Consider the following 24,830-nt stretch of genomic DNA (forward strand, 5'->3'; position numbering starts at 1 on the left):
ACAGAAGACGTGGGTGTTTGGATCAATGTAGCTTAATTATAATCCTGCTTCTTAAGTCTTGCTCATTTTCTTTTTTCATTTATTGTAACAAAATGAGACAGTTGGGCACTGACTGCTGCACGTATATTCTAGTCCCTAATGTTTGTGAGTTACAGATATATGGCTTGATTGTTGATTTTAAAAGTAAAGGAGAAAGTCCTTTTTATTTCATTTTAAATTGCACGACTGAAATGAGCTTACCAGCATCTTTCTTCCACTTCCCAATCCTCTTGCTTTCATTGTGAAGACTACAATAAAATAAAAACACAAATGTAAAGAATTATTGGTTTAAATGTTTTTGGTCTGTCTTTCAAGCTATCTTTTGATGTTTGCTTCTAGAACTCCAATGCTGCAGCCGCCACGGCTTGAAGTATTTCCCCCACTGCTTGTGCCATTTCAAACATTCTCTTAGTATTAAAACAAATCAGAATCAGGAGGTATCTAATTGTGCTGGTTTTGATTTTGTTAATACAAAGTGAAAGATTAAAATGCAGCAGTAACAGCAAAAACATTTCTTAAAGTGGCAGCACGGCTAACCATTAAAGGCAAAGACACTGAAAAACCAAACCCAAAAAACTCTTAAAAACAAACAAAAACAAAGAAAAGTTTTTTAAGAAAAGGACAATCATGACAGAGGGTGCTTCATAAACTTTTTATAAAAATGTTACCATTTGGCAAAAGGTCCTCCTGCAAAGGTTTTCAAATAAATCATAACTGTTTTCCCCTATAACATGTAGAAGTTCACACATTATAGTTGTCACTTTGGGTGGCAGTTGGCAAGTTTTGCAATGGTCTGGGTGCTTTCCCAACGTGCCCCTTCTCCGGTCTTGTTTTCTCAACTTTTTGCGTGCTTAACTGATTCTCTAGTTACCTCCAGAGCTATACTCCAGCTTTTTACAGCTTTTACAGCTCCTTTATCTTCTTATCTGGACGGCAATAGTCCTGGATGCCCCCAACCCCCATCCCAAGATCCTTAACAGAATCTTAAAGGGCACATCATTTGAACCAAAGGGATCTCAAGAGCTTTTCTGACTTTGCTCTTTCAAGTGACACAACACTTTGTTTTTGTAATGATAATTATTATTCCAGATCTCACATAAGACAACTGCTAGTATGAACAGGTAGAAACTTCTCCTGTTCAGTGCTTACCAAAGTTAAGTCCTTAGTAGAAATTAGAGCAAAATCTCCACCTTCCCTCATAATCTTAATTTCAAATGTGTTCAAGCGTTATGCCAAACCCCTCCTCTCTAGTCATTTAGTCATTACTCTCTCTTCCCCTGAACAACAGGGGAAGCAGGCTGATTTGCAAAGGTAATGTCTTTCCAAGAATTCCTGAGCCCATGGATTTTACCTGTTGGGCGAAAGTTAAGGGGGAGAGCTTCCTCAATATAATTTTGTGTTTACCTTTCAACATAAATTGATCGCTGGTAAGCTGAAGTCTGATGCGCACCTTGGCATGAGATAGTCTCCTACCAATCTCTGAGGCAAATTTTTCAAATCCAAGATTGGAAAATGTGGTTTCACCACAGAAAATTGAGCATTTGGACTAGGTGCTATGATTACTACCAATTATTCATTCAATAGTAATCGTATTCATTCAATTAGTGGAAAGAGTAATGTTTCCACTGAAATATGAAGGGTAGACAGGAATTGGCCAGACAGGCAACTGGAAGAGGAACATTTTGAGAAAAAAAAAAAAAAAGAAGACAGAGATATATGAGCGTGTGGCACATTTAGAGAAACTACATGAAGGTCATTATTACACGATTGCAAAGGGCTGCAAGATGAGTGCCGAGGAAGAAACTGGAAACATAGGCAGGGGATAGACCATCAAAGGCTATGTATATTGAGCCAACGAGTGAAAACTTTCATCCATTAGGAGAGTAGATGAAGGATTTTAATCTGGGGTACAAAATGTTCAAATTCGTATCTTACAAAAATGGCTGGTGGTAGCATAGGAGAATTGATTGCAAAGAGTCAAGGCTGGAAGCAAGAGCCTGGGAAAAAGTTAAGGTGACAAATTACAGAGTGCCTCTACTAAGGCTATGATAGTCGGAATGCAGAGAAAGGGCAGGCAGCTTGGAATAATGTTAGGAAGAGAGGACTGGTAGAGGTTCAGGGCTAATGAAATATGAGAGATGACAGAAGACACTTTCATAATTAACGGAGAATACACTGACCTTCCAATATACAGCTGTCCATCCACCTGTGTATCAAACCCATTTTCCTTTCATGTACTCAAGGACTTTGCTTCTCTGAGTATATAATCTCTCTCTCCGTCCTTCGTTTATCTCTCTTTACTGAATCATTCCTATCTACATACAAATGTGCAAAAATAGCTCTTATCTTCAGTTAAAAAAAAAAAAGCTTTCTACCCCACTTTTCCCTGAAGCAGTGCTTGATTTCTGTCTCTCGTATCTTTTACAGCCAAGTCTGGTGTGAGTTGTTCATAACTTTCTCATTTTGACACCACCCAATCTCCCTCAAACTCACTCCAGACAAGCTTTGGTCCCCAACATTCCACTCAAACTTCTTTTGCCAAGTGTCCAGTAAAAATAACTTTGACTCTGTCCCACAGGGCACACCTACAGACAGTGTAGGCACAATTCAGTGCAGTCTTGCTCAGAGATCTGTAGTATTTATACTCTGGCACCTGCAGCAGTGGTTAAGGACCATCTAGGGTAGGGTGAGGAGATATAAATTCCGAGGCACTCCTGGCTCCGAGAGAGCCAAAGCAGGGTGCTGATACTTGAGGCTCGTCCTTTTACAAAGAGAAGTAGTGCTGGCTGTTAGAAGACATTACAAAAGCTAATGTTCACAAAAATGGCGTAGGGAAGGGAAACCCAAAGTATGGTCCCCAGACTGGAAGTATCAGAATTGCCTGGAAATTTGTTGGAAATAGAAATTCCATAATTCCCAAAATTACAAACCCTCCAGGTGACTTTAATATACATTACAGTTTGAGAGCCACTTCATAAAATCTTTGTGATGAAAACAACTACATTATCCTTTTTATAGATGAGGAGAGTCCAGGAGATTTTGACCTCATCATTTTAACACCACAATAGTTTGACTCCACATTTATGAATACAAACTTTTAAATCAAAATTATAACAGGGTTGAATTTTTAATCAAGAACATGTTTTCTGTGGCAAATTATTATTTCTCGATAAGTTTTTTATACACTACGGGTAAGTCTTTTACTATTGACTTAAATAAATTAGTATCACTGGGATTAACACAATGCACTATGTTATTTTATAAAAAAGTTTTAGTTGGTCAATAAAAATTTTTATTTTGTCTAAATCAAATTTTTATGGTCATAAATTTAGCTAATCTGAAATTTGTTTTGTGGTGATTATTTTTATGAAGTCAATTATTTTCCATGCCAAATTTTGCAAACCTACATTTTGTCAATAAGAGTGACTTCTTAATTTTTAGTTAAAAGCATATTTATAGTGAGCAGTTTTAAAAATTGTCAATTTCATTTCATGTTGATTAATTCTACAAGTTATAAACTGTGTAAAATATTCCATGCTTATGCTTGTTTCTCAGCTAATCCATGAGAAAAACCATAAAAAGTTATCAAGTATCACAGAATTACCTTGTTTTCAAAATTCCTAACCCATCATAAATTATTTAGTGCATGCTACTTTTCCATAGCTTCTTATCCTTGAAATTACCTTAAATATGTAAACCTAATCTCTTCCACAATGGATCTAGTATATTTTGTCAATGTAGAATGTAAGAAGCTGTGCTCTCAGAATTCTGCTGGCTTAAAACAATATGGAACTTCAACAAAGAGATTTATTCTTGTTGTTTACTGAGTGCAAATAACAAACAGATTGCAAATACTGAGGAAACAAGGGGATTACTGAATTTTTCCACAACGTATGCACCCAATCTCATGTCTTTTCTCCCTCTCTCTTTCTCTCCCTCCTTCGCTTTCTCCCTCTCTCTCCTTCTAGCAATGAGAGTAATAAAATAAAAATAATAATTAAACTTAAAGCATATACAGTGTTCTCCATATGCCAGGCATTATTCAAGTCCTCTACCTCTATTAATTCATTTAATCTTCTAAACAACTGTATAAATTAGGTACAATTAATAAACAACACTTTATTGATGTGAAAATTAACCCTAAGAGAGATTATATAAAACCCAGATTTCCAATTTAGACAATCTATAAATAGAGACTGTCTTTTAATGGCTACAAATAGAGAAAGAAAAATAGCCAGCTGGTTAATTTTCCAGGGAAGATGGGTCCTTCTCATTCTCTTTCCTCTTTTCCTTTCTGCTCTCAGTCTCTCCTAACCAAGTTTCTTCCACCTTCCACTCCAGTCAACTTCCTCTATCTCCTTTCCTTCTCACATCTTCCAAACTCCCTACAGGATGTTCTATCATTTTATGAAATGAGATTTTTCCCCCTCTTTTGGGACTTCTCTAATATATATCTTCAACATATCTTAATCTGTTAAAAAAAAAAATACCTTTCCCTGTTTCCCCCTCCCTCTCTCTCTTCCCCTGCAATGCAAATGCATACAGGTAAAATCCAATAAAAAAGATAGAAATACGTCCTTAGTTAACCCAAAATAAGAAGGAAATAAGAATAGAAAACACAATAATTTATGTTACAAACAAGGTTCAAAATGATAGATGAAACCAATATCAATATCTACAATAAATGTAAACGGATTAAAGATTCCAATTAAAAGGCAAGTATTGTCACATCAGCTCAAAAACACCAGAACAAACTGTATGGCGTTTATAAAAGGTACACATTAAATAGAGAGGCACAAACAGGTTGGAAGTAGAGGTAGAAAATGGTACACTATGCAAACAGTAAGAATGAAAAGCTTGTGTGGCAATAATAATATCAAAAAAGAAGCTATTCAAAACAAAATTACAAGAAATAAGAAAGGTAATTTCATAATAATAAAGGATCAATTTATCAAGAAGATAATTTAATCCTAAATGTGTATACATCTGATAGAAGGCATTAAATTACATGATGCAGAAACTGACATAGCAAGAGGGAAAAGTATACAAATCCATGATCATAGTTGAAGACTTTAATACTCCTTTTCCGGTAAATGATTTTTAAAAAGTAGACAAAAAAAAACAATAAAATAGATGTTGTGAAAATTATCAACTAATTTGACTTAATGATAACTAGAAGATACATGTATTAGTCCCCAACAGAAAACACATCCTAGATCATAAAACATATCTTATTAAAATTTAAAGGATTAGAATCTTATATAATATATTCTTTGACCAAAATAGAATAAAATTAAAAGTCAATAATAATAATATGATATTAAGAAAATTTCCAAGTGTTTATAATAAGCAATATGCAACTAACGTGGCCCATAGCTTACAGAAGAAATCACAAGTAAAATTAAAAATACCTTAGCTGAATAATGAAAACATCAAAATTTGTAGAATTAAGCTAAGCAATTCTTAGGACAAAATCCACCAAGCTTTCACAATAAAAACCTTTTGCAAGTAAGAATAGAAGTGAACATCCTCAATTTGATAAAGAGTATTTATAAAAACCTAGAGTTAACATTATATTAATGATGAAATATCAAAGACAGTGAACAAGACAATGATATCTGCTCTTTTCACTTATAGCCAACATTTGTTTAATGTTGGGCCTTAATCAATGTCAGTGCAATGGGGCAAAAAAAAAAATGAAATAAAGTAAAATAAAATAAGTAAATAAAAAAGGCATGGGGGGAGGGGAAGACATCCAATTTAAGAAGAGATATATTTCTTTAATTTGTAGAAAACATGGTTGTTCATGTATAAAATCCCAAGGAATCAGCAGAAAAATAAATTTGACAAGTTCTCAGACAGAAGATCTGATTTTATACATAAAACTATAGTAATCAAGACAGTGACATAAGGAGAGACAAATACATTAATGAAATAGAAAGGAAATTTTGGAAATAGGTCCATACTTATAGGATCAGTTGATAGTTGACAAAGGCACCAAAGTAATTCAATGGAGAAAGAATAATCTTTTCAAAAAATGGTGTTGGAACAAGTATAGGTCTACAAGAAAGAAAAAACCTCAACCATCTAATTTGAGAGAACTGAGAAAGCTAAATATAAAAGCTAAGATACATAGAAAAACATCTTCCTAATAGTTGGGGCAGGCTAAAATTCCTTTCAGAGAACAACAGAAAGACAAAAAGAATTTCACAAAAACAATTAGCTATACCATGTTTTTAGTTGATGGATTCGATTTATGTCTACATACACTTAAGTTTCTGTTATTCTCTGAAAATAGTTTTTCTTTTATGCTTGATTTGTAGAAACTTGTAGAACCAAATGTTGACTGGGATTTTCTGTATTGTCTAGGAATTATTGTTAAATACCAAAGGTAAGAAAAAAAGTGTTTAAGTACACTGCATTCTAAGGTCAGAGAGTTAGGGAAAGCCATTGCTTCTGAAGACATCCTCTTCCGCTACTGTCCAAGTCAATACTCAAGCACACACTGAGAAAACTGAAAACAGGGTGAGCTGTTTGAAGGCCAAATGAGAAAGACTATGAAAGAGTCACTCATAAAGAACAGAAGCTTCTACAAGGAAGGGCACCAGCATGTTATTCCCTGACTTAACAGTGAGGATCTTATTAAATGGAGCTCCAGAGTGGAACATAGAGAAGCAGTTCTTGGAGAGCAATCTGAGAAATTAGGAGTACAGCACATCATTGTTGATCTTCCATTCCCACAAAAGAAAGCAGGGAGATACTTCACATATATTCCCAGGAGTTGGAGATTAACTGAATGTAAAAATTCGTACCTATTCCTTGCCTAGGTTTATCGGCTAGCCCTTTCCAGCTAAGTTTGAAGGGACTATAGTGTAGCATAAGGTAAAAATAGAGCAAACTGCATACTATTTCAGCACTTGGTGGCCATCAGAGAGAATAAAGTACCACACTGATTTCTACAGAACTGCTTGAAAAGATACTTCTTAGAGTCTCTTCTAAGAGAAAGAAGAATGAGGTATAAGACCACATCCCCTCCTTTTCTCCAAGTAGGGACATTGTGGGAAGAGAGAACCCTTGAATTAAGCTTGAGATTTTTTTTAATGAAATATTTTGAAATAAAGAGAACTGAGTATTACTGTATGAGACTGTTTTGTACCCAAAATTACTGAGAAAAACTTAAATGGAGCCAAGCTATTCCAAGTGGAAGTATGTAGACAGATACAGGAGAGAATTTAAACAATTTCACATTTACATCCCAGTGAGTAGATTCTTCCATAAACCTGTTATACATTTCATTGTCATTTCATGGTAAAATAAAATCACATTGTAATAAACTAAATTTTCTGTTATTTAAATTAGGGGTTAGAGCTATAGGCTTATCCTCTTTTGTTGAGTTGGGGACTCCTCAGACCATCATTGAGCTATCAGTGGAAATTATACAAATTATTACTTTTCTGGGGAGACATTTTGACATGGTAGATTCTAGGAGTTAGCTGAAAAATTTAGAGACAGTGACCTCTATCCTTGTGTGTATCTCTGTAAAGCTCTATGAAAGTAACTTTAAAAAGATATTCATTCTCAATAATTATATTTGAGTTCTCCATAAGGAATAATTTAGTTCCATGAAGGTTGACTTTTTTGATCATTTTCAAATGGAATCTTTTATTTAAACTAAAAATCAATCAAACTCATCATAAATATTGAGATTGATTTTTGAGGCCACAAACCTAACTAGCAATCCTCCTACACTTTTTGAAGAGTTGAAATGTACTTTGCATTTCAATATATAAATGTCCTGTGTATATAGAACTAAAATCATAATCAAAGGCAAACTTTAATATTTTATCTATTGTATGATGAATTTTAAAATTAAATCTAAAGATTAAGAAGTTCCCTAAATCTTAAGTGTTATGGACACACTTCAGAAAGTAAGATAGAACAAACCCTTGAGGGAGATAAGTGAACTTTTCAACTGAGAATAAAAAGTTGATTTTTCCAGGTTCATTGTCAAGCGCAAAATGATTAAATAGCTGCAAATTAGCAGATGAGCCTATGTTTTATATACATGGATGAAGTCAGGACACGTAGACTGTGTCTGTTTCTGTATGATTGACAAAATGTGCGATGAAATCACATTAATAAAATCTTCTAGGTCAGCCTACCACAAAGAATTTGTTTCTTTAATAGAGAAAAGCACCTTCCTTATTTTTCAAGTTTATTTTTGAGAGAAAGAGAGAGACTGACAGACAGACAGAGAGTGTGGGGGCGGACAGAGAGAGAATCCCAACCAGGCTCTGCATTGTCAGCACAGAGACTGATGTGGGGCTCAAACTCGTGAACCTGAGCCTAAACCAAGAGTCAGAAGCTTAACCAACTGAGTCACCCAGGTGTCCTTAAATCAACCCTCCTCTTAGGATGCTTATCAGTATTTGTAGACAAGCTCTGACCAGAAATTTTCTTCACTAAACCATTCCATAATTGCTCTTATGCAGCATGTGGTAACACAATTGATATCTAGAAGATGTCAAAACTGGCTGAAAACTTTGAAAAATCAATTCAATCATCTGGATCATGATAGTGTCATGAGGACATAAACTGAGGTCTACTGTGGTGAGGGTACAAAGCGCAATCTAGTGTTAAGAGTAAACAAGTATATAATTATTATTTTTGAAGAATGTACATTTTCACACACATACTTAGTTTAAAGATGGCTCCCTTCACGCAGCTCCTAGTTTATGTCTGTTTCCCCAATGTCTTTCCTGTCTGTTACAGTTCATTAGGAGTTTTCATGCCACAATTCATCCTAGAACTGCAGTCTTGAGTCTTCTACTTAACACATAGGAGGAAAGGCTTGCCTCATTGTACACTGAGCTAACAGGACAAATGGCTTTGGTCCAATTATAAGTTTCAAAATTGTAACAAGAACAAGAAAGAATTCCTTACTGGGAGGAGTAACCTATCTGAAATCACTGTTTTTATTTGGTCTCTCAGCAATGGCCTCATTTTCTATATAAACACTCAGAAATAAAGAAGAAAGGATACCTTTTAATTCCAAATCCGTACTTTTCCAAAAGGGTACCACAATAAAACTTCTAGAACCCTATACCCTAGTAGGATAGTAAATATTTGCTTCCCTTGACTGAAACATAGTTTCCTTTATCAGATAAGGCTGTCAAATATCCAGTCTTAGGAAAAACAAGCCTGGAACTGTAAAAAGAAGAAGTAGGTATCTTCCTGGTCATTTAGATCAGCAGAATTGATCCTGGCAATCAAAGGGATGACAGATATCCTCACTTAACAGTCAGTTAAGTGTCTGTCTTCAGCCTAGGTCATGATCTCACTGTTTCTGAGTTCGAGTCTCGCATCAGGCTCTGTGCTGACAGCTCAGAGCCTGGAGCCTGTTTCAGATTCTCTCTCTCTCTCTCTCTCTCTCTCTCTCTGTCTCTCTCTCACTCTCTGCCCTTCTGCCACTCACACTGTCTCTCTCTCTCAAAAATAAAAACATTAAAAAAAAAAAAAAGAACACCTTTACATGCCAGTGAAACCCCCAATCTAATGTACTCCTGATACACCAGCAATGCCAGGCTAATGACGAATGTTTAGTAGTACTTCAAGCATTAGGTAAATTTTAATCATGGTTATCATTCACATCCTTTGTATAACTTAATATTTGTTCCTCAAACTATTGGAGGCTTCACACTTTCTCTCTGTGGGTTTATAGATTGTTTCATCAATGATACTTTTATTCCTGTCTCTATACTTCAGCACAGTTCTGAGAAAATTGTAGATCCATGTTCATTTTTCTTTTAAGTGGAATTTCTGAGTTTCAAACAGAATGAAGTACTTAGGTGTTGAGTTAAAATATATCAATAGTTAAGTCATCAGTTATGGTATAGCTATTGTCCAAAGGAGACCAACAAATATAAAGCATTGCCATTTTTCCTTCTTATTTTACAACCTTGCTCTAATAATTAGCATTCATGGTTCATTTTAAGTACTACAGGGTAGCATCATCCACATTCAAAGTTTTGGAATCCTGAGCCACAATATTAACTGTCATATGGTTTGAAGAGTAAAAAATGATTCCACTGATGAAAATCTGTGAAAGCTTAGATAGCTATGAAAAATTCTTATAGACTATGTTAAAAATCTATCAGGGGAAAATCACTAACCATAAAGTTTTATTCTTTTTAGAATTAGATCAGAAAAATTAGCTAAATGATGTGATAGCAGAACAGTGGCCACGTGAGGAAAAATTTAGCAGATGCACATACCTCAAAGTTTGTACTTTTTTTTAATGGGAAGTTTTCCACAAAGAAAATGTCACTTTTTACCTTTGCAAACTGTACTGAAATAAAGGAGAAATATCAGGGGAAACCAAAGTCTGTTGGTTTATTAACCAGGGTTTATATTTTATGTTATTATATTTTCTTTGTTTTGAGTAGAACTTGCTAATCTCTATCATGACAGATGCTACCAAAGTTGCTGGGCCATCCATCCTAACAGACCAAGCTAGACTTAGGAATCAGACACTGTATAGAATAAGCCACATTCTGCAAATAACGTTTTTAAAGGTGGTCTCCTTAAGAGCAACATTAATATATTTTTCTTTGTGCAAGAAGATGGGAAAAAGATAACCTACTTCAACAGATATCTATTTCAACAGAAGAAGTCCTGTACTGAGGTCTAGCTTGAAATACAAATGAAAATATCATCAGGATACCCACAAAACTATTTTATTAGTAGACCAGCAGCTAAGAACAAAATACCTATCACACTCCTGCTAACATCTTATTTTAAAATTTGAGTGTTTTTTTTCCTTCCCACAGAATAATGTGCAGTAATTAAAGCCAGCAAGTCTCTGATTAGTATGAAAATGTTACTGTTATTAAATTAAGGGTAATAATGTCTTCTGTGCACATAGCAGGCTAAAACCTGAAGGATCCTTAAGAGGTGGCTTGTGTGTAGGATAAGGACTTCATCAGTATGAGAACTACAAGAAGGATGCTAAGAACAGTGGGCTTTTCAAAATGGCAAGGACAATTTGCTTACTTGGGAGGTTGGCAGGGCATAGTCACTCAGAAAAAAAAATTGTCAGATCTGGCAATAACAGCCATTAGACTCAGGATCTGCCTGGCAAGGAAGTTACCCAACCCCATGCTTTAACTATTTTATTTAATAATTAAACTAAACACAACAACAGCCAATCAATTGCTGGCCCAAAGTTTCCAGCCATCCTCTTAGCCTATCCTCTTGGCCTATTACTCATTCCCGCTGGCCTTCTGAAGCCAGTTAGGAACTAATATACCCAGAGGTCTTGAGTAACCACTGCAAGTCTGTTGAATCTGATGGTCTGCCCTTTGATCATGTACTGAGAACCTTTCAAATACTCATAAAGCAAATATGTCAGAGCAAGCCACTAGGTTAGAAAGAAACTATATACATTTTTCCCTGTAACCATCAAGTCATTCCTCCATGGCATTTTCATAGCATCATTTACCTTTCCTTGCAGCTCATTTAATAATTATAATTTTACATGTATTTGTATTGCTCTTTGCTAAGATGGCTATATGACAACTGCATAGGGCAGTATCTGGATTATTATAAGTTTACAATACTGGGTTGAATAAATGAATGAATAATCAAGCAGATGATTTTTAGTGCAGAAATGCTCTTCTACTAGATTTTAAGGCTTATAAAATTGGGGGTGTGTTCACTTTATCAAAAATAGTATAAGATTTCACTAGCCCAGGACATACTGGGAATCTCTGCACAACCGAGGCTCTGATTTTTCATTGCATTATCCTTGACCTAAAAGTTTGCTAAGCAAATTGATTATATGAGAAAGTTTCCAGGAAATGTAAACAATATTTCACAGAATGTTCAACTTACTAAGGTCAAAATCTTTTCAAATTACTTGGAAGGCATCAAATTTAATTTATATATTATGCTATTCATTACGCTTTAATCTAATTCATAAATCTGTATGTTATTTCCAGATAACCCTTCCACAGCAGTTGCCTCTAGTATTTTCCAGGGTAAAGAGAAGTAAAGTTGCATTTCAAGAAGCACCTTTCCCTGAATTCAGACGGGCTTTTCTTTAGTTGGTCTGAGTTAGGAAAGTTTTAATGCAGATTAGATATGTGAAAATAGCTCTCAAAGGAAGAGGGAAAAGGACAAATAATCATGGTGGTTGATATATACAATCTAGGCCATATGGATTCAAGTCCTATATTTGGGGTCTCTATAAAAGACTACATTAAAAATGAACCAATGAAGAAATTGTTCTATAGATCAGAGATGTATTATTCAAAGTGTGGCCCATCATCTGGAAGCTTTATAGAAATTCATGGGTGCTGTCCCAGATCTCCAGATTCAGAAGCTCTCTGATAGGCTTAGGAATCTGTGTTTGAACAAGGTTTCTAAGTGCTAGAGTTTAAATACTGCTTGACTAAAGCATTAGTTACCAGAGTGGTATTTCCTTAATTAAAGGATACGTACCAACAAACATACATACATACATATATATATCAGTTTCCAGTCTGTTTTTATGAATGTTTTATAGTGTTTTATATAGAAGTACATGCATGTAGCATAAAAATAAATATCCACTATAGGATGCCAAATGTTTTTACTTATGAAGTCAAAAAAGTTTGGACACTTTAGGTCCAGAGAATAGTGATCAATCTTTTTGAATAAAATCCCTTTTGTCTGCATACATCCTTGTAAGTGGGTTCTGTCCCCAGAAAAGGAAGAGGAGGGAGAAAAAGAAGAAGCAAACACACACACACACACACACACACAAGCAGCAAGAGTTTAGTATGGATGATTAGGAGTTTGTAGCTTTGTCTTTAAAAATAAAATGAATCCTGTTCAAGGAGTACACCTTAAGCGCATTCCTCGCTTTAAAAGGCTTGCCGTGAGGAAAGTGCCTATTGTCAACCTAAATGGTGTCAGGTGGTTGAGAGCAAATAAAGCATTAGGCACTTTGGGGAAACAAACAAACGAGGAAGTAAACATGGGTTTAGGTTCTGCCTAAAGATAGATCAATTAATTTGGGTTGCTGCAGGGGCATTTGACAATTTAAACTAGGTGGAGCAGCCTCTAAGCATCAGATTTAGCAGATGAGGATGAAGTCCCCTGTAACAAAGAATCCCATTCTCAACAACGGTGAAATTGACTTCAGCTGTTGGCATGTAGCTAGAGTAGGACTTGATTTGAAGCCTAGGGAAATATCTTGAGAGTCTACAGAGTATGATCTTCCCTTTGTTATTTTTCCCATCTTGTATTGTACGCTGCCTCCGATTTATGAAAAAAATAAATAAAAGGGGACTGTAATTGAATTAAAAACAGTGAGTCCCAAACTGCATAGTTCTTCACGTGAGACCAAAGGAAGATTTGGTTTTGATCTTAGAGTAACCAGATGCCTCCCTTTTAAGATTTCCCTAACTTAACACACACATACCCTCACCCAATCTTAAAAAACAAAACAAAACAGAAACTATATGACAAATTTGAGGAGGAGGGAGTGGGTAGAAACAACAAATGCTTCCCTTTTCCAAGTGTGGGAATAGAAATGTTCCCTTCTCTGGTCTAAATGTTAAGTTTGTTTGCAGTGATTTGTGGTAGATCAGGGAGGAAGTCAGAACACTAAAGAGTGCAAAAAGACTAAGAGGTAAGTGAAATTTGGAAAAGTCTTGGCATATATGAATTACCATTATTTTGTAAACATGGGGAAAAAATCTGCCAATCCTTAGGACATTGAGAAATAAACGAATAGTTTATATCAGAGGATAATTTGACACCCTTTCTGTGAGGTTTTAAGATGGTACTATTCACATGAGTCTTGTCTTCTCTATAGTGAAAGATTTGGGGGTAATGATCTACAACAGAGACATTAGTTCTCATGAATGTTTATCCACATGCAGTATTACAACCATTATTTTATCCTTTGTAGTTCATTGTGCTTATTTCAAAATTATATAATAGGGAAACAAATAGCAAACAAACCTTCTTACATAGCAAAGTGTTCCTGACTTTATATTGTTTATTTGACCACCTTATCACTTATCAAAAGTTGATCTTTAGGGGCGCCTGGGTGGCTCAGTCGGTTAAGCATCTGACTTTGGCTCAGGTCATGATCTTCATGATCTCACAGTTCATGGGTTTGAGCCCCGCATCGGGCTCTGTGCTGACAGCTAGCTCAGAGCCTGGAGCCTGTTTCAGATTCTGTATCTCCTTCTCTCTCTGACCCTCCCCTGCTCACGCTGTCTGTCTCTCTCAGAAATAAATAAAACATAAAAAAAATTTTTTTTTAAGTTGATCTTTAAAGTTCCAAATAATGTCACTCCCAAATGAAGAGTTGTTGTTGTTGTTGTTGTTGTTTTAAATGAGCCTTCCTATCTGTCATCCCTCCCCCTTGCTACCAGCCAAGGTAACAGACACAAGGGTCCAGCAGTAAGAAAACTTTTTTGTAAATCTCCAAGAATGGTAAGCCAAAACAAACAAACAAAGCAAAATGTGCTCAGAGTTCTAAAGAAACAGAAGCAGATCATACAAAACACATTTGCACCCTTTCTCTCTATACTCAAAGTTTTTTCCAGTGAGCATGCTGCAAGAGGGAGGCACCGCAGTTTTCTTTATTAGCAACTGCCAAAAACTTAATCTTGAAGGCACAGCTGATCTCTGGTGGTTGTGTGTGTTTTCTGAACCAATGTTTCATGGGTGTGAAATCAGATGAAATGTATTTAAGGTTTTGACCCAGATATTCCATTATAAGTTTGGCCAAGACATTATATGCTTGGATCCTTTACCATATTTGCTTAAATTAATAAACTGAGGTTAAGTGTAAACTCGACCCTAAAACATGCTATGTTTGTACTCTGTCAAAATGTCACATTTGGAGCAGAGCTCTGAGTGTGTGTGTGTGTGTGTGTGTGTGTGTGTCCTTTTCTCTGAAAAAGAGAAAAGTTCATTTGCTAGTTTTCTGAGATCAAGCTTATGCATCTTGAGGTGGAATGGAGTACTTGCCATTTTCCAGTAAATTTCATCTGATACACTACATTTCACAATCAAGATTCACTCATTGGCCACTTTAAAAGAATGTTCCTATTTTAAATCTCTTTGACAGAAGCTATCATTACAATTCAAATTTCAAGTTTTGCTTAAGTGGAGTGATTTTTGGTGTACAAAAGTTCCCAATAGCTGCTAGAAAAATTCCAATAGTAGCTTCAGCCATGCATTCTTTATGGTGGTGGTGGTCTTTACCACCAGAATCTATTCCATATCATCAGGTTCATCCAATGACCCAATGGGATGTGTGTAGTCTATTCTTTTAGTGGGATTCTTGTTTTTGGAGTCTTGACATTTTATGTGAGAGTAACTGTGCATATGATGGTCAAATGTTTAGTTTGTAACATATCACGGTCATATAGTGCAATGCTTAGAAATGCTTTAAATTCAACCTTAATTCTCCAAACTTCATAAAACCCTTAGGTCTCAAGTATTAATATTAGTCTTCTTACGCTGATGCAACATTTGGGCAAGATATTTAGTATATATTTTTAATAAACTGTGATAGAGCAAAATTTCCACAAGCCATGTATAGATAGATGATTGCAAATCTTCAATTTTGTGACTATAAAAAATAAACTTGTTATATAAAGAACATAAAGCTGAGCAAAGACAGCATTATAGATTAGCACTCTACTCATAAAACTCTTATCAGCACTGAAGAGGCTTTAGATACCCACTTCTTCTCTTCTTGGTCTTTACAGAACAGACTAATTAGCTATTTGCTTATTTTCCACTTCACATTATGATGTATAAATCTGGCCTAATGGTGTCATGTCTTATGAATATGAATGTAGATGAAAAAGTTAACAGGGACACAAAAATCAGCCCTTCCCATTCCAAGGTCTGCTTTTAACTGGCCGTGGTTCCTACCACCCAGACCCACTGTGAGTCTACTTGCTCTAGATGGCTGAAGAAAATTTTAGATATTTTTAGATAACATTTATTTTGAAAAAAATTTAAAAATACACATCCACATAAGTAAATAAATAGACATGAATGTTATCAACAAGCAATAAGGAATTTCATATTCTTTACTGCCATATGTCATTTCAGAATTTTTCTGTCATTGAATATCACTTAAAAATAGTTACAAATTTTCCCATTGTATAGATGTGTCCAAATTGATTACACTAATCCCCTATTTTAATATTAAGGTTATTTGCAGTCTTCACTATTGAAATAAACATGCAAAGAATAAACTTATGAGATAACTGTCGTGGAAATTCTTAATTTCAATTAAGATAAACTCAACAGAATGGAAATGCGTTCACATACTATAACTTTCTTCCAAAAAGTTTATACCAATTTACCCTAACAGTGGTGTCTAGCAGTGTCGATTTGCCTGTCCCCTTGCCAACATTGGTTAACAGTATTAAAAATCCATCAAACAAACAACAAAACAGCAAAAATAAACATTATTTTATGCCATTTCTCTCAGAAGAAAGCCATATAAGAAATTTTTTAGATTGGTCTTGTTCTGGCTAAGCAGAAAATTTCTGAATCGGACACTCCCATAATATGGGGGAATTGGGAACATGAGGGGGTCAAATCTAGGACAGGGAGAGAATACACGGTATCTGGGCTGAAATAGGAAGATGTCATGGAGTCAACGCAAAGAATTTTGACATCACGGAAGATGAGCTAATACTGAGAATTGCTCTTTTCAACAATTACTACTACCTAGGAGAAAAGGTAAATTTTCCATAAGCCTCCCCCCTGCAAATGTCAAATAAAGATAATGATAGCTAAATGAAAGGGGGCCAATGAGTTGATAGATTGGTATGAAGACCAAATATGTGCCATTATGTACCCTCAAGTCCACCACATTTAGGCATCACTCTTTGCTTTTTGGCTAGTAAGGCTTGCATTTTCACCCCGTGTACTATTAAAAAAAATCCCAAGGTCACCCTTATTTCTCTGAGAATTCTTAAGGTATTATAGCGTCCCTTCTCCCTTTTATTTTTTATTATTATTTTGGCCTTTATCTCAGTGTCTGCAATTTCTGTCACAGTTTTGTGCCATCTCACCCCATTTATCAGTCCAAAATGATGCAAAAATTAAGTTTTGACCAGCAGCTTACTGTAAAGGAAGGATTAAAATACAGCTCAATATAAAAAACAGACTGTTTATATTAATTATCATCATCCACTAATATTTACCATTTTTTTTCCTCACTGACTGTGAACTGATGCTTTACTGAGTTGGATCCTGAGGGATCTGTGAGAGTTAGCAGAGATGTGGCAAAACGGCATTCCACCTCCATCATAGGTGTCTCAGGTACAAGAGGCAATAGCTCGGACGCAAAGCCAATGACAGGAGCCAAATTTGTAGACAGTGGTAGAAAATGGTAAGAAAATGGGCAAGGAAAGCACCCCAAAATTATGTGTGCCACCCCAACTATTGGAATGCATTCTGAAAAGGATGGGATTTACCAGAAGGTTTGCAACTAGACAGGACATGTTTAGATTTGCATTAAAAAAAAAAAAAAATCNACATACTTAGCAAATTTCAAGTTCCTTTTGTAAGACAGATTTTTACATTTAAAACTATTTATTTAGAAAAATGATCAAGAAAATGGATTTTCTTCCTTAGATGTCTGTTGATATGTATGATGAAGTCTGAGAGAATCAAAATAATTCCTTCTGGCTTTTTTTTTTTTTTTAATTTGTGCCTTTTAAACTGAATCCAGATCTAACGATTTCAAGCTATCGTGTAAGACAGAAAGCATAAAAGCATTTTGCCAAAGCCACCCAAACTACACGTCTTTTGGGAGATCTACCACTAAGCAGGCAAGAGAGAGAAAATCGGAGAGCAATGCTTTTAAGATGAGAGACAAGAAGCAGATCAAACATTTTGGGTTGAGGTTAGTGCTGTCAGCTCCTTTAAATACTTGACTTGCATTAGAAAGATCTGTAGTACAGACTAGAAAGCGGAATCGGGTTCTAAATTTGGAACCCTAGCAGGAAATTATACTATTGTTCTGTGATTCATATATGCAAAAGTGGAATCATACTGACTCATCCCATTAGCTGGAAACTGAGTCCCTTTGTCTCTCATCTTAACATTAGTCTGCAGATTATCCAAGCCCCTCCTCTGGTGAGTGAGTTTGTAGACCTCACTAAGTCAGATGACACCTTTACATAGACCTTGCCTAAGCACTGGTTCTTTTCTTCAGCTGGTATATGGTTTCCTGCCTTTTATTTAATGTTTCCAAGGTGATGTTTCCAAATGGATGAGACACAGTTTCCTGAGCCTGAATTGGAACTGTATTAACTAGTCCTATGGGCTCTAGCTAAGAGGCCTTAAACACTTAAAATCTTGATCTTGGCTCTCATTGTATTAAATTAACGTCTGTGATTAGCAACCTGAGAACATTGTTGCATTTTGGCCGTCCCTTGAATCCCAGTGTAAATCTATCATTAGAGCTCATAGATTTCAGACTTTGATGCAGGGCCGGCAACACACAAAAGCTTCTAACAACTACTGGAAAAGGGAAACAGTGGCTCTCAGCCATGGTTCTTTTGCATTTCTGCCACGGTAATGTGTTCCACATTGATCTTGCAGTTCTTATCCTCTGAGGGGTATTTGTAGTGCTCCAGAAAGAGAGCATCCTGCTACTTGGCTCTTAGTTATCAGAGTTTTATATTGTATATATGTACTTTGAGGACAATCTTCTATATTTATGTGGCACACAAATATCTTAAGGAGTTGTTCAGAAGTTTCTCTATGCAAAACTTTGACATTTTATGTTCCCTCTTCATGTTTCACCACTTCCCAATATAGGTGTTTTCTTTGAACCTGTGGAAAGGGTTTTAGTATCTGGTCTCTTGAAAAAATGTTAATAGAGTTTTACTGTAAAGAAACACTGTAATTAGATTGCTATATAAACTTATTTAGCTAAACCATTCAATACTCTTTTGAATCAAGATGGTATTGTTATTCTAACAGTTTTTATGGATACATAAAGGCATAGACGGGGCACATTAGCACATGCTACCACACATCTGGGATTTACCCAGACAGTCTGGAATCCAATGACCTGGTCTGGTGCCTGAGACATGTGGATGTCTGGGATGGTGAGGGTGCCAATGGTGGCCAAGTTCAAATCACCTTTCTTCCACTTTCATTCTTCTTTCTTCTCTTCTCCAGCCAGATCGTTGAGTATTCCATCCCAGCTGGGTGACTAGAGAGTAAGGGTACTACTAAAGGTACTCGAGTAATTACTTTCATTCTGCATCACTATACTGGACAGCTTTCTGTGACACCTGAGCACTGTTTGACAGGCGGCCAAACACATTCGTAGGATACTTCTGGTCTGTTCCTGCTGAAGAATTAGATTCCTTAAAACCTTGAAATTCTGTTTCTCAACAGCTCAATTAAAAAAGTAAAACTAATAAATAGTAACTCTGAGCTAGACCCTGTGTTAAATAGGTGCTGGGGAGCCATAATGAACAAGATATAACTCCTCATCTTGACTATCCTCAACAAACATTTTTACTATCTGTATGATGGCCTCTCACATTTGTGAGATGGAACCTAAAAGGGACACATACCCACATGCCTGCTCTGCAAGAGGCTGCCTTGCTTGTTCATTTAGAATAAACTATAGCCAAACAGAACTGGAGAAGGCAGGAAGGCCTGAAATATCTGCATGAGGAGAAGTGAAAAGAACTCCTAAGAAAAACAGATCTGAAAATGAGAGGGAGAGTGGGATGGGGGCAGAGACTAACAAGAGCAGTTTGGGGAAACTTTGGGGACAAAGAATGCATCACGCTGAGGGAGACTGATGACTAAAAAAGGCTTTTTAAGATATATCATTGTGCATCATACTATATAATCCTCCCCTTGGCAAATTTAAAGGGCCACAGTAAAGATTTAAGTTGTCTGCAACAGTAGGCTTTTATTTCCATTGAACGCTATGCTGTGCTGAGGATTGTTCATAGGGTAGCACAATTCTATGGGATTTCTCCTTCTGTTTTGCCTTTGAATTGTTTGCTAATTATTTTGAGTGGATTTATTTCTTCTAAATGAGTTTTAAATCACTCAAGTGTTACACAGTGCTAGGCAGATTTCAGTTATCTGTAATGTCCTGCCCACCATTCCTTCCCCATTATTTTATTCATTTATTCATTCAGTCATTTATTTACCTATTTATTTATTTATGTAATTCTAGCTCACTTTTCCTGTGAAAATGTCTCTTTTCCCCTATTACATGTGGTCTTCATAGGGGAAAAAAATCAAGATGTCTTGCCACACATTTCTTTTCATCACTACAACCAAGATAGGTTCATGGCCTATACTGGTGACCAAGATCAACTTAATGTTTCCCTTTTCTTAGAGAATTTTCCTTATTAAGCTTGTAATTCTTAATTCCTTCCCTGATGCTGTGAGATGGAAATCTTTTTAAAGCTTCTTGCCAGTTTACAACCCTAGACTCTTTCTCAAGGATCTGGGAGTCATCCCTTTGAAATCTACTCATCAAGAAGACAGCACCTCCCTGTCCCAGGCTCTGTGGTAGGGTAGGAGATCAATTTTGGTGGCAGATTTGTTCCAGGTTATAATTACCTCTTGTTATGAAGATACAAGAAAGTTTTCTTTTGGGTAAAATCGATTAGTAAATACAAATGGCCCACAATCTACTCCTCACCCCACCTCTTAAAAACCTGATTCCCATTTGTTTCAACAGAGTTGACTTCAGACTGAATTCTGGACTCTCCCCCTATTGCAGTAGCCTTAAATAAAGTCCTTCCTGCCTGTTTAATTCTGTCTAGCGCAATTTTTACTGATATTCAGCTCATCAGGCACTTTGTTTCCCCTGGGAACTTAGATCTTGAACAACATAATTCTAGGATACAAATCATGTAGAAATGAGATATCCCAATGGTAGCAACTTGAATACATGGCCTTTAGGTTCTTTCTCCCTACATTTCTGGATTTGCGCTCATTCATCCTCCTCCATAACCTTCCAGGGAATTCCTTTTTGCTGCCCAGATTTGTTTAGAAACTACTATCACTGATGAAGGTGAGTTATTTATATTAATCCTCACAAAACCCCTATTAGGCAAGGAAGAGGAGTCCAATTTTAAAGATGAAGAAATTTGGGGGTTTTTGGAAAAGTATTATTTTTATAAAGAGCACCAAAATTCTAAAAACACAAACTCTTTTCAGAAATTATCATTAAATTAAAATTCACAAATATAGGGCTCAGCTGTTGGGCATCTAACTCTTGATTTCGGCTAGGGTCATAATCCCAAGATTGTGGAGTTGAGCCCTACATCAGGCTCCATGCTTGGGATTCTCTCTCTCCCCCTCTGCCTCTGCCCTTCCCTCTCTCTCACTCTCTCGCTCTCTTTCTCTCTCAAATAAAAATAAATAAAATCCACAAATATAGACCACATGACATTACAAAGAACAAACTTATCTCAAATACACAATTTTGCTTTCTTTTGTTTAATAAACGTTTCCCTTTTCTTCTCTTTACACTCTTTCATAATGACTTGTATAAAAGTTAGTACCTCTCAGAACACCGCTTAGTGTGTCAATGGGTCATATTTTCTTTCCCTGAAAGTTTTTATTAGAAGCAGAAATGCTTGAGAGAGAGAGAGAGAAGGAGAGAGAGAAAGAGAAAGAGAGAGACTTAGTTCTAATAATTCATGCATTGGCCAATATCAATTTTTATTTATAATTGAGTGGGGAGGGGAGATTATTACTCAACTTCATGCTTGTCTTGCTTTCTACAAGCTCATCTCCATCACTTCCTAATCAAGAACCTTCAGTGTCTTTTTCTTCTAACCTTTTTTGTCTGGCTTTCAAATCCCTATATGACACATTTCCATATTCCAAGTTGCATAGTACTATGACTTTAAAAGACATGGATTCTATTCTTTTAGATAGCTCTCTTCATTTCCCCTACATACATCTTCTGTCTCTCTTCCATTATTTTTTATATTTGCTAATTTTGTTCCTTTTATTTGAAAATCTATTTCGATACTAAGTTGCATTACAATTTCCAGCAATTAGATAATTCTTTACAGATCTATCTCTTTCTTGAACTTTGATTGTATTCCTGGTCAGCACAATTTATCCATCAATTTTTCTCTAATTGATACAAGTTCATTAATCTTGTTTCTTTAAGAACTGTGCCATAATGTGGTATCTTTATGGTGAACTGATTAACAAAAAAGACAGATAAGAACCTTTTAATCAATGATCATTTTTTAGATAGGACTGGGTAATGAACTATAAAGAAGGTATTAAGTGGATGAATGTTACCCTTTTCCCTTGAAAAGAATAAAGGATATCTAAAACTGTTATAACCTACAATAAGCCTTGACAAGTTTTTTTTTCATATTCAATAGGATGAAAAACAAGAGACTTCTCTTTCACAGATTAAAGACTCCTGAATTCTCTGACACTTACAGCATCTTCATTACAACCCTGGATAGTAGTGGTTATTAACTCAATTTTGCCATCCAGGCAACTCAAGGAAGTTAAGTAACTTGCCCAAGATCAAATAGCTGATACAGAGTTGAGAGCTACATGCAAGTCTGTTATTAATACCTCCATATTCTTGCTTCTCCCTGTGGGAGGCAGAATATTGGCCCTCCGTAGATGCCCATACCCCATCTGGTAAGTTACATGGTAGAGGGAAATTAAGGTAGAAGATGAAATTCAGTTCCCAAATCAGCTAACCTTAAACTGGAGAGATTATCCTGGATTACTGAAGTAGGCTACATACAGTCATAAGGGTCCTTAAAGGTGGAAGAGGGAGACAGAAGAGTTAGTGTCAAAGTGATACAATCTGAAAAAAACTCCACTGGTCATTATTAGCTTTGAAGATGAAAGAGGCCTCCAGGGCAAGGAATGTAATGCGGGCACCTCCAGAAACTGGAAAAAATAAGAAAATGGATTTTCCCTAGACCCTCTAGAAATCAACACAACTTTGCCACAAGTTGATTTAGTCCAGTGAGATCTATTTTGGGCTTTGGACACACAGTACTGTGAAATAATAAATTTATGTTTTTTTAAGCCACTAAATTGGTGGTAAATGGTTAAAGCAGCAAAAAGAAATTAATATACTACCCAAACTAACAGTTAAAATACTTCAATGGTTTAAGAATTTATAATCATGGGATACATGATCCTGATCCCAAAAGATTCTAACATGTACAGTTTAACCAAAGACCATCCCGAGGCATTAAGGATATTTGAAATAGCTACTATAGCCTTATACCAATGGATTTGTTTTAATTCAACAATATCAATCCATAAATTTAGTAGTCTCTGCTAATGAGAGATACAACTATCTTTTAATGCAATATACATTGCCTTCCAGAAAGTTTCTAAAATCACCAATTTATAGCTAATATAATGAGTGAAGATTATTTTATATATACATACATATAAAATACACACGAAGAGATCCTGATTTATACAGTAATTATGTACACCAGACTATGTGTCTCATGCAAGTAAAAATATTCATACATCAGCCTAAAGACCTCCCAGCATATACCTCAAGTTATAACAGTTATACAATGACCCTAAACATTTAACTTATTAATTCAATAAGTACTCACTGAACATTCACTATATGTGCTTGGAATACATCAGAGATTTGCTGTATTCCTAGAAAATTTGTTTTTCTTGAAAATTTACAAAACTAATGTTATTTAAACCTGTTAAACTTCTAACCCACACAGTATTTCAGGACCCATAATCCTGATACCCCTAAATTCTATTCCACTAGTGAATGCCTGGCACAATGATTTAAAAAACAGGTCTTAGAATCAGACAAATTTGAGTCCTGAACACCATTACTTTCTGGCTGAGATGTGGGGCAAAGCGTTAAAAATAAATATTTTCTTTCCTATAAAACAGGAATAACTTGTAAGGGCAACACATTATATACATATATATAATATCTGACACTGTGTCTAGTACATATCAAGTATTTAATAGTAATCATTATTATACTTTTGTTGTTATTTGTCTATTACTATAGGGCTCTACAAACAAAAGATATAATATATCTTTACTAATATGTAGAGGTAATTCTGCCATGATATTTATCTTGCTGATTTGTAGCTTACCTGCATCTATAATAATAACATTCCAATTAATTTTGACTGAGTCTTATCAGCTTGTTTGTTTTTACCCTAAATCTAAGCAGTCTGATCATCCCACTCACCAAAGAGTGTCTACAAGCAAATGGGAGGAATGGGAGGCGGGAGAAGATACACTGCCTTAGAGATAGACAGCAAAACAGCCATTTCTATCCATTCAAACATCACAGTTAACACCTAACCTTGCCTTAGATTCCATTTACCAATCCAGATAAATATCACCAGTTTTCCAACCAACTCAATAGTAAGGAATATAATTTGGGCATCTGAGCTGTTTTCTACTGTTACCAAAAATAAAGCTGCAGCTATTTTAAAAGAATGTTCTAAGATTACTTTTCCAGGCACCTGGAAAGAGAAAACTTAAATATCTGACAGCTAAATGTCATTAATATAATTAATAAAATAATTAATACAGTTAATTATATGTCTGACGCCTAAATCAACACTTCTATTATCTTGCTCTCTGATTTCCCCAACTGATTTCCAAAGAATATTTTTTGTGTGATACTTCAATAAGTCTGTTTTGCTTTTATGTACATATTTTTATTGAGCAAATAATTATTAGAAATGCTTCAATTTCACTGTCAGGAC

At 35.6% G+C, this 24,830-nt stretch overlaps 1 long non-coding RNA gene across 4 annotated transcripts in view; it reads right to left on the minus strand.

The window, feature by feature from the left end:
• The window catches only part of LOC144243790 (uncharacterized), a 537,988-nt gene that overhangs the window by 347,088 nt on the left and 166,070 nt on the right, over positions 1 to 24,830 (minus strand). The window contains exon 5 of one of the 4 annotated variants that reach the window (XR_013338774.1): positions 241 to 287. The exons of the other annotated variants lie outside the window; for them this stretch is intronic. This is a non-coding gene — a long non-coding RNA (uncharacterized LOC144243790). The remainder of the gene's footprint in view (positions 1 to 240; positions 288 to 24,830) is intronic. 4 annotated transcript variants of the gene reach the window in all.

This window comes from Crocuta crocuta, unplaced genomic scaffold, assembly GCF_008692635.1.
Source record: "Crocuta crocuta isolate KB4526 unplaced genomic scaffold, BGI_CrCroc_1.0 scaffold448, whole genome shotgun sequence".
Taxonomy (NCBI): domain Eukaryota; kingdom Metazoa; phylum Chordata; class Mammalia; order Carnivora; family Hyaenidae; genus Crocuta; species Crocuta crocuta.